Raw genomic sequence first — 10,000 nt, 5'->3', positions numbered from 1 at the left:
CCGCACTCACCCTTAAAGGCCGGGACAGCCCTTGGGGTTCCTGCCGGGGGGCGGGCAGCATACATATGTCCGTTCCGTGGGAGCCACCGGAGATATGTCAGAGCCCGTACGCCCCCCGCACTCACCCTTAAAGGCCCGCAAGCCCTTGGGGTTCCTGCCGGGGGCGGGCAGCATACATATGTCCGTTCCGTGGGAGCCACCGGAGATATGTCAGAGCCCGTACGCCCCCCGCACTCACCCTTAAAGGCCCGCAAGCCCTTGGGGTTCCTGCCGGGGGCGGGCAGCATACATATGTCCGTTCCGTGTGAGCCACCGGAGATATGTCAGAGCCCGTACGCCCCCCGCACTCACCCTTAAAGGCCCGCAAGCCCTTGGGGTTCCTGCCGGGGGCGGGCAGCATACATATGTCCGTTCCGTGGGAGCCACCGGAGATATGTCAGAGCCCGTACGCCCCCCGCACTCACCCTTAAAGGCCCGCAAGCCCTTGGGGTTCCTGCCGGGGGCGGGCAGCATACATATGTCCGTTCCGTGGGAACCACCGGGGAGATGTCAGAGCCCGTGAAACCCCGAAAGACAGACCCTTAAAGGCCCGCAAGCCCTTGGGGTGAACGTCTGGGGCGGGCAGCATACATACACCCCGGTCGGGAACCACAGGGAGGTGAGGTCAGAGCCCGTGAAACCCCGAAAGACAGACCCTTAAAGGCCCGCAAGCCCTTGGGGTGAACGTCTGGGGCGGGCAGCATACACACTCTCCACGGCGGGCCGCGAAGACTTAGCGGGCGCAGCCGCCGGAGCGGGCCGCCGACGAGGCCTGAAACGCGGGGTGCGGCCGGGACCGTTCCCCCCCTTGCATTTCGCTGGATGATCAGACAGTCGCAAAGAACCGTCTGAAAATCCCGGGCCAAGTCCAGAAAGTGTCCGTAAAAGAGCTAGCGGGGCCCAGCCACTTTCCTCCAGCAAGTGCCCTTAGCTCAGTTTTGACCTCTCTCATTGCACTAAGTGTCTTCAAAAACCCAGTTCCTGTATTTCCCCCGGCACCGTAGAGAAATGCTGACAGCCTGGAACACTGTGGCGGCTGCACACGGCACTCCCATGCCCGCCGCGAGCAGCCTAGCCCCGCCTCAGACCCGCGAGAACCGCCCATCGGCACACGGCCCGCTGTGCGCCCGAGCCGTTTGGTGTAAAAACTGTCCAAAAGTGGTTTCGACCACTTAGGAACATCGTAGAGACTCGAAATAAAAAGGATTTTGTTGGAAAAGCGATTCTGAGGAAGGCTGTGTTAAAATTAATTTCGGGAAATGTCGTTTACCCCCCCCCAAATGGCTCCGAAGTACCCCCCCCCCACCCCCCCCCTAAAAAACCGTGTTCCGGGGGTTTTTCGAGAAAACAAACACACGGGGTATATAGAGGGGACTGAGACGAATCGAATGACGTGCTTTGCAAAGAAATCGGGGGCTCACAGCCCCCCCAGGAGAGGTTCAAAAGTCGGAGGACTGGTCACCTAACTCCCATTGAAGTCAATGGGGGAAAAATGAAAACTGTCAAAAAGGCTTAAAATGGTTCAAAAACCCACTGGGGCAGTAGATAATCATCCTATTTGAATTTTAAAAGTCTTAGTTTGGCGAAAAAATACCTTTTAATAATTGTTTTAGGGGTCAGAAAAATCAGCTCCGGCTGCCTGGTCACCTAGGGGAGATAGAAAATTTTTCTAAGTTTTTCACTCGGCCGCCTGGTCCCCTAACTCGAAAATTTTAAAGTGCTCCCATCGGTCCCGGGATAGGGTGGCTGATAGCTGGGAGCCCCCTGAGCACTGCCCCGGTGTTAGTTTTCGGAGAAATGCCCCCGTTGATTTGTTATGATTTTTTTTCCGCCGGCCGCCTGGTCGCCCTAATGCAAAGTCAATGGGAGTGAGGAGATAGAAAATTTTTCAAAGTTTTTCACTCGGCCGCCTGGTCCCCTAACTCGAAAATTTTAAAGTGCTCCCATCGGTCCCGGGATAGGGTGGCTGATAGCTGGGAGCCCCCTGAGCACTGCCCCGGTGTTAGTTTTCGGAGAAATGCCTCCGTTGATTTGTTATGATTGTTTTCCCGCCGGCCGCCTGGTCGCCCTAATGCAAAGTCAATGGGAGTGAGGAGATAGAACATTTTTCAAAGTTTTTCACCCGGCCCCAAACGGCTCCAAAACACACTGGGGCTGTGGCTGGGACTCTCACCAGGACTGCCCCCTACTTTATTTCTGGATTAAAAAGCATTCTATATTAATTTTTCGATTTTTGGGACCCGGGACGCCTGGTCACCTAACTCCCCTTCTATCCCTATGGGGGGGGGACGGGGACATCGAAAACGCTCCCATCGCCGCCGAGGCACGCTGCGGGGACTCTCCCTACCATCGCCCCATGCTTCCTTTGAAGAATATATGACGTTTTTCAATTTTCACCGACATTTGAAAATCAAAACTTCAGAACATTTCATAGTTATTCTCAATGGGTTGTCTAGGGGCACACATCTCTAAACTGGGGGAAATGCTCAAAATGATTAAAAAGAAAAACAATGCCCCCAGACCCGGGGGGCTGATAGCTGGGAGCCCCCTGAGCACAGCCCCGGTGATAGTTTTCGGAGAAATGCCCCCGTTGATTTGTTATGATTTTTTTTCCGCCGGCCGCCTGGTCGCCCTAATGTAAAGTCAATGGGAGTGAGGAGATAGAATATTTTTCAAAGTTTTTCACTCGGCCGTCTGGTCCCCTGACTCGAAAATTTTAAAGTGCTCCCATCGGTCCCGGGATAGGGTGGCTGATAGCTGGGAGCCCCCTGAGCACAGCCCCGGTGTTAGTTTTCGGAGAAATGCCCCCGTTGATTTGTTATGATTTTTTTTCCGCCGGCCGCCTGGTCGCCCTAATGTAAAGTCAATGGGAGTGAGGAGATAGAATATTTTTCAAAGTTTTTCACTCGGCCGTCTGGTCCCCTGACTCGAAAATTTTAAAGTGCTCCCATCGGTCCCGGGATAGGGTGGCTGATAGCTGGGAGCCCCCTGAGCACAGCCCCGGTGTTAGTTTTCGGAGAAATGCCCCCGTTGATTTGTTATGATTTTTTTTCCGCCGGCCGCCTGGTCGCCCTAATGTAAAGTCAATGGGAGTGAGGAGATAGAATATTTTTCAAAGTTTTTCACTCGGCCGTCTGGTCCCCTGACTCGAAAATTTTAAAGTGCTCCCATCGGTCCCGGGATAGGGTGGCTGATAGCTGGGAGCCCCCTGAGCACAGCCCCGGTGTTAGTTTTCGGAGAAATGCCCCCGTTGATTTGTTATGATCCGTAGTTGCCGGCCGGCCGCCCGGCATTGCTCTATCGGATGGAGCGTGTGCTGGCTATGGGAGATTTAGCGATTTTCGGAACCGGCCCCGATCGCCCCCCAAACCGGGTGGCCACGAGGTGGGACCCCCCTGAGCACTGCCCCGGTGTTAGTTTTCCGAGAAATGCCCCCGTTGATTTGTTATGATCCGTAGTTGCCGGCCGGCCGCCCGGCATTGCTCTATCGGATGGAGCGTGGGCTGGCTATGGGAGATTTAGCGATTTTCGGAACCGGCCCCGATCGCCCCCCAAACCGGGTGGCCACGAGGTGGGACCCCCCTGAGCACTGCCCCGGTGTTAGTTTTCCGAGAAATGCCCCCGTTGATTTGTTATGATCCGTAGTTGCCGGCCGGCCGCCCGGCAGTGCTCTATCGGATGGAGCGTGGGCTGGCTATGGGAGATTTAGCGATTTTCGGAACCGGCCCCGATCGCCCCCCAAACCGGGTGGCCACGAGGTGGGACCCCCCTGAGCACTGCCCCGGTGTTAGTTTTCCGAGAAATGCCCCCGTTGATTTGTTATGATCCGTAGTTGCCGGCCGGCCGCCCGGCAGTGCTCTATCGGATGGAGCGTGGGCTGGCTATGGGAGATTTAGCGATTTTCGGAACCGGCCCCGATCGCCCCCCAAACCGGGTGGCCACGAGGTGGGACCCCCCTGAGCACTGCCCCGGTGTTAGTTTTCCGAGAAATGCCCCCGTTGATTTGTTATGATCCGTAGTTGCCGGCCGGCCGCCCGGCAGTGCTCTATCGGATGGAGCGTGGGCTGGCTATGGGAGATTTAGCGATTTTCGGAACCGGCCCCGATCGCCCCCCAAACCGGGTGGCCACGAGGTGGGACCCCCCTGAGCACTGCCCCGGTGTTAGTTTTCCGAGAAATGCCCCCGTTGATTTGTTATGATCCGTAGTTGCCGGCCGGCCGCCCGGCATTGCTCTATCGGATGGAGCGTGGGCTGGCTATGGGAGATTTAGCGATTTTCGGAACCGGCCCCGATCGCCCCCCAAACCGGGTGGCCACGAGGTGGGACCCCCCTGAGCACTGCCCCGGTGTTAGTTTTCCGAGAAATGCCCCCGTTGATTTGTTATGATTATTTTTCGCCCAGGCGATGTGCCTTTTCATTTTGTTTTGCACTTTCCTTCATTCCTTGGTGCATGCTACCATCTAACGGACACATTTCGGTACTGCAGTTTGAAAGTAATTTCCCCGTCTAGGGATCTCTCAATGCCCTGGGCTGCGAAAGGAGGGCAAGGACACCCTATGTTCTCATGAGTGCAAAGCCCCCCCGGCTTCAAGGCATTCCAAAAGGAAAACCGGAGACACTGCTGTACACACACACACACACACACACACACACACACACACACACACACACACACAGAGAGAGAGAGAGTAGTCACACAGTGGAATAAACTCCCCAGCGATGTGGTAGAAGCTGAAAGTTGGGGAACATTGTGATGGTCTATATTTCTTGGCAGATAATAAAAGATGCTCTTATCATGCCTCCGTTGATGTGTTATGATCCATAGGTTGCCGGCCGCCCGGCATTGCTCTGATCGGATGGACCGTGGGCTGCCTATGGCAGAGTATGGGCGATTCTTCAGCCGGCCCCGATGGCCCCCCAAACCGGGTGGCCACGAGGTGGGACCCCCCTGAGCACTGCCCCGGTGTTAGTTTTCCGAGAAATGCCCCCGTTGATTTGTTACGATTATTTTTCGCCCAGGCGATGTGCCTTTTCATTTTGTTTTGCACTTTCCTTCATTCCTTGGTGCATGCTGCCATCTAACGGACACATTTCGGTACTGCAGTTTGAAAGTAATTTCCCCGTCTAGGGATCTCTCTCTCGTCTAGGGACACTGCTGTACACACACACACACACACACACACACAGTGAGAGAGAGGGAGAGATAGAGAGAGGGAGAGATAGAGAGAGAGAGGTGGAGAGGGAGAGAGAGGTGGAGATAGAGAGATGGAGATAGAGAGAGATGGAGATAGAGAGAGATGGAGATAGAGAGAGAGATGGTGATAGAGAGATAGAGAGAGAGATGGTGATAGAGAGATGGAGATAGAGAGAGAGATGGTGATAGAGAGAGAGTCGTCACACTCTGGAACAAACTCCCCAGAAGCTGAAAGTTGGGGAACATTATGATGATCTTTATTTCTTGGCAGATAATAAATGATGATCTTACAGAGGGCGACTTACAACACCAGTGCAAACATACAGCGAAGTACAAGGCATCAATCACGACAGAATCCCTTGAGTTAAAGCAGCAGATTCAGAATAACACACGTCCAAACAGACTGGAGAGGACCCTAAAACGAGCACGAAAGGTGTCGAATATGTGGCCTCCTCTCGCTTGTAAACTCTCTCGTGTTCCTGTCGATGGGGTCGGCGGCTCGGGGCAGCGGCCTAGCAGCAGCAGGCAGGCAGGCTGACCTCCAGGGCAGGCAGGCAGGCAGGCAGGGCTGGAAGGCAGGCAGGCAGACCTCCAGGGCTGGAAGGCTGACCTCCAGGGCAGGCAGGCTGACCTCCAGGGCAGGCAGGCAGGCAGGCAGGCAGACCTCCAGGGCAGGCAGGCAGACCTCCAGGGCTGGATAGCAGACCTCCAGGGCAGGCAGGCAGACCTCCAGGGCTGGATAGCAGACCTCCAGGGCAGGCAGGCAGACCTCCAGGGCAGGCAGGCAGACCTCCAGGGCAGGCAGGCAGACCTCCAGGGCTGGATAGCAGACCTCCAGGGCTAACAGGCAGACCTCCAGGGCTGGCAGGCTGACCTCCAGGGCAGGCAGTGCTGCTGCCAGGGCTGGATAGCAGACCTCCAGGGCTGGATAGCAGACCTCCAGGGCAGGCAGGCAGACCTCCAGGGCTGGATAGCAGACCTCCAGGGCAGGCAGGCAGACCTCCAGGGCTGGATAGCAGACCTCCAGGGCAGGCAGTGCTGCTACCAGGGCTGGATAGCAGACCTCCAGGGCTGGATAGCAGACCTCCAGGGCAGGCAGGCAGACCTCCAGGGCTGGATAGCAGACCTCCAGGGCAGGCAGGCAGACCTCCAGGGCAGGCAGGCAGACCTCCAGGGCAGGCAGGCAGACCTCCAGGGCTGGATAGCAGACCTCCAGGGCTGGATAGCAGACCTCCAGGGCAGGCAGGCAGACCTCCAGGGCTGGATAGCAGACCTCCAGGGCAGGCAGGCAGACCTCCAGGGCAGGCAGGCAGACCTCCAGGGCAGGCAGGCAGACCTCCAGGGCTGGATAGCAGACCTCCAGGGCTAACAGGCAGACCTCCAGGGCTGGCAGGCTGACCTCCAGGGCAGGCAGTGCTGCTGCCAGGGCAGGCAGGCAGACCTCCAGGGCAGGCAGTGCTGCTGCCAGGGCAGGCAGGCAGACCTCCAGGGCTAACAGGCAGGCAGACAGACCTCCAGGGCAGGCAGGCAGACCTCCAGGGCTAACAGGCTGACCTCCAGGGCAGGCAGGCAGACCTCCAGGGCAGGCAGTGCTGCTACCAGGGCTGGATAGCAGACCTCCAGGGCAGGCAGTGCTGCTGCCAGGGCAGGCAGGCAGACCTCCAGGGCTAACAGGCAGGCAGGCAGACCTCCAGGGCTGGAAGGCAGACCTCCAGGGCAGGCAGGCAGACCTCCAGGGCTGGATAGCAGACCTCCAGGGCAGGCAGGCAGACCTCCAGGGCAGGCAGGCAGACCTCCAGGGCAGGCAGGCAGACCTCCAGGGCAGGCAGTGCTGCTACCAGGGCTGGATAGCAGACCTCCAGGGCTGGATAGCAGACCTCCAGGGCTAACAGGCAGACCTCCAGGGCTGGCAGGCTGACCTCCAGGGCAGGCAGGCAGGCAGGCAGACCTCCAGGGCTGGATAGCTGACCTCCAGGGCTGGATAGCAGACCTCCAGGGCTAACAGGCTGACCTCCAGGGCTAACAGGCAGACCTCCAGGGCAGGCAGGCAGACCTCCAGGGCAGGCAGTGCTGCTACCAGGGCTGGATAGCAGACCTCCAGGGCTAACAGGCAGACCTCCAGGGCTGGAAGGCAGGCAGTGCTGCTACCAGGGCAGGCAGGCTGTCCTCCAGGGCTGGAAGGCAGACCTCCAGGGCAGGCAGGCAGACCTCCAGGGCAGGCAGTGCTGCTACCAGGGCTGGATAGCAGACCTCCAGGGCTGGAAGGCAGGCAGGCAGACCTCCAGGGCAGGCAGTGCTGCTACCAGGGCTGGATAGCAGACCTCCAGGGCTGGAAGGCAGACCTCCAGGGCAGGCAGGCAGACCTCCAGGGCAGGCAGTGCTGCTACCAGGGCTGGATAGCAGACCTCCAGGGCTGGAAGGCAGGCAGGCAGACCTCCAGGGCAGGCAGTGCTGCTACCAGGGCTGGATAGCAGACCTCCAGGGCTAACAGGCAGACCTCCAGGGCAGGCAGTGCTGCTACCAGGGCTGGATAGCAGACCTCCAGGGCTAACAGGCAGACCTCCAGGGCTGGAAGGCAGGCAGTGCTGCTACCAGGGCAGGCAGGCTGTCCTCCAGGGCTGGAAGGCAGACCTCCAGGGCAGGCAGGCAGACCTCCAGGGCAGGCAGTGCTGCTACCAGGGCTGGATAGCAGACCTCCAGGGCTGGAAGGCAGGCAGGCAGACCTCCAGGGCAGGCAGTGCTGCTACCAGGGCTGGATAGCAGACCTCCAGGGCTAACAGGCAGACCTCCAGGGCTGGCAGTGCTGCTACCAGGGCTGGATAGCAGACCTCCAGGGCTGGATAGCAGACCTCCAGGGCTAACAGGCAGACCTCCAGGGCTGGCAGGCTGACCTCCAGGGCAGGCAGGCAGGCAGGCAGACCTCCAGGGCTGGATAGCTGACCTCCAGGGCTGGAAGGCAGACCTCCAGGGCTGGCAGGCTGACCTCCAGGGCAGGCAGGCCGGGCCCCCGGTGCTGCATCTCGGCCGCTGCCTGGGGCGGACCGGCCCGGGTGCCCTTGCGCTTTTTCGACACCAGGGGGCAGTTGGGTGCCATTCCGTCCCTCGTGTGGCGAAATGGCGGTACTGCACCTCCGCCTTTTTGCTGGAGAAAGTCCGCAGTCGGGACAATGCGCCACACGGTCCGTCGGCAGGAGGCCCGGGCCCGGGCACAACTCCCCGGTGGGGACGGACGCCGGGCTGGAGCTTCCCTTCAGCACACACACTCACTCACTCACTCTCTGACCGACCGACCGACCGACGGCTCCCAGCGCTCAGCCTGCAGGGCTACACACCCCGGTGGGTGCGGGCTCCGGGCTGGAGCTCTCCTTCAGCACACACACTCACTCTCTGACCGACCGAACGACCGACGGCTCCCAGCGCTCAGTCAGCAGGCCTACTCCTCCCCGGTGGGGACGGACGCCGGGCTGGAGCTTTCCTTCAGCACACACACTCACTGACTGACCGACCGACGGCTCCCAGCGCTCAGCCTGCAGGGCTACACACCCCGGTGGGTGCGGGCTCCGGGCTGGAGCTCTCCTTCAGCACACACACTCACTGACTGACCGACCGAACGACCGACGGCTCCCAGCGCTCAGCCTGCAGGGCTACACCTCCCCGGTGGGTGCGGGCTCCGGGCTGGAGCTTCCCTTCAGCACACACACTCACTCTCTGACCGACCGACCGACCGACGGCTCCCAGCGCTCAGCCTGCAGGGCTACACCTCCCCGGTGGGTGCGGGCTCCGGGCTGGAGCACACACACTCACTGACTGACCGACCGAACGACCGACGGCTCCCAGCGCTCAGCCTGCAGGGCTACACCTCCCCGGTGGGTGCGGGCTCCGGGCTGGAGCTTTCCTTCAGCACACACACTCACTGACTGACCGACCGAACGACCGACGGCTCCCAGCGCTCAGCCTGCAGGGCTACACCTCCCCGGTGGGTGCGGGCTCCGGGCTGGAGCTCTCCTTCAGCACACACACTCACTCTCTGACCGACCGAACGACCGACGGCTCCCAGCGCTCAGCCTGCAGGGCTACACCTCCCCGGTGGGTGCGGGCTCCGGGCTGGAGCTCTCCTTCAGCACACACACTCACTCTCTGACCGACCGAACGACCGACGGCTCCCAGCGCTCAGTCAGCAGGCCTACTCCTCCCCGGTGGGTGCGGGCTCCGGGCTGGAGCTTTCCTTCAGCACACACACTCACTGACTGACCGACCGAACGACCGACGGCTCCCAGCGCTCGGCCTGCAGGGCTACACCTCACCGGTGGGTGCGGGCTCCGCGCTGGAGCTTTCCTTCAGCACTCACTGACCGACGGCTCCCGGCGCTCAGCCTGCAGGGCTACACCTCCCCGGTGGGTGCGGGCTCCGCGCTGGAGCTTTCCTTCAGCACTCACTGACCGACGGCTCCCGGCGCTCAGCCTGCAGGGCTACACCTCCCCGGTGGGTGCGGGCTCCGCGCTGGAGCTTTCCTTCAGCACTCACTGACCGACGGCTCCCGGCGCTCAGCCTGCAGGGCTACACCTCCCCGGTGGGTGCGGGCTCCGCGCTGGAGCTTTCCTTCAGCACTCACTGACCGACGGCTCCCGGCGCTCAGCCTGCAGGGCTACACCTCCCCGGTGGGTGCGGGCTCCGCGCTGGAGCTTTCCTTCAGCACTCACTGACCGACGGCTCCCGGCGCTCAGCCTGCAGGGCTACACCTCCCCGGTGGGTGCGGGCTCCGCGCTG

The sequence above is a fragment of the Amia ocellicauda genome, unplaced genomic scaffold (assembly GCF_036373705.1).
Source record: "Amia ocellicauda isolate fAmiCal2 unplaced genomic scaffold, fAmiCal2.hap1 HAP1_SCAFFOLD_81, whole genome shotgun sequence".
In the NCBI taxonomy this organism is placed as follows: domain Eukaryota; kingdom Metazoa; phylum Chordata; class Actinopteri; order Amiiformes; family Amiidae; genus Amia; species Amia ocellicauda.
The sequence above is the reverse complement of the archived record's forward strand: the minus strand, read 5'-3'. Positions refer to the sequence as shown.